Below are 1,355 nucleotides of genomic sequence, written 5' to 3'. Positions count from 1 at the left end.
GAAAATTGGCTTAAGTGATTGTAACCAAACGTGTTGCACATGTTTGGATGCTGGGGCCTAGCTGTGCTACAGACTTGTAATATTCTGCCTGTGGGGGGTGCCTAAAAGTGGAAAAAAGGTATCTCGCCACACAAATCATTTGATACGTAAAATTTGGATGTGGTTGAAGTTGGCAATTTGTGTTACAACAAACAAAGTTTTGAGACATTTTCACTTTCAAAACAAATTTTCTTCCAGTGAGGGTAGTTGGGTCTCTGTTAATGTGTCTATTCTATGAATCCATTCTAGGAATAAAATTAGCTTGACTTGACTCACGTCCAGCTGAAGATTTTTCAGCTGTATCAAATTATACCAATTTCAACACAGACAGACATTTTAAGCATACTGATATGACATGGATCATGAGCCCTGGGAGAGGCAGGGCAGGCATGGTTTGGCTCTACTCTGGAGCAGGTCCATGAGGGGACTCTTTGGGGAGAGTGATATTGCTGGTCAGCTAGCTTTTCATGTTGTTTACATGCTGTGAATTTATATTTACCATTTATCAGTCTTATGCAATGTAATTGACTAGAAACACATGAAAGTAAATGCAAGTTTATTTGGCAAGTGTCCATGGTATAATGCCCTTGGAGTTGTCCGTAATCAAGAATTAATAGACTGGAAAGACAAGGTTCAGGCTTCCATGTCATCCATTAATTCCTGATATGGACACCTCGTCGAGCATTGTCTCTCACATATATTTCAAATGATTTTTTTCCCAAAACTTTGTGATTGTGTTTCTCAGGAAATAGGAAAATAATTTTAATGGGAACTTCCAGGGATAATGTTTCCTAATATGCATTAATGTAAACCTCTCTCAACATATGCTCTTGCGCATAGAATTCTTTATTGGTTGGTTTGCCACCAGTGTACACACACACACACACACACACACACTATTTTGTATCTTTTAATTCTTAACCTTTTTTCCACTATTTTGTACAAAATTTAAGTATAACCATCAGTCTTAAAGCCAGAAACTCCAAATGTTAATGTTCTCCATGATACATTTATTCAACTTTAGTTCAATTCAGAGTATTTGACTTATTCCACTGTTATTGTACTGTAAGTGTACTTTTAAGCAGGATCGCCGAGTCATGGGAGGAGGAGGAGGAAGAGGAAGAAGTGTGAGGCGTGAGGCTAAAGCCAGCTCGATGTAGCCCAAATCAAGAGAAAATTTTTAATGATATGATCATGTTGCCTGAATTGGGTTTGCAATAAAATGTTGATTTTCACCACATAAAAAAACAAACACATTTTGGTCAATTCTCACCTGCACCTCACTCATTTATCACTACAATTTGAGTCAGGAAGTC

This window comes from Acanthopagrus latus, chromosome 4, assembly GCF_904848185.1.
Source record: "Acanthopagrus latus isolate v.2019 chromosome 4, fAcaLat1.1, whole genome shotgun sequence".
NCBI classification, from domain to species: domain Eukaryota; kingdom Metazoa; phylum Chordata; class Actinopteri; order Spariformes; family Sparidae; genus Acanthopagrus; species Acanthopagrus latus.
Note: the sequence above shows the minus strand (reverse complement) of the source record.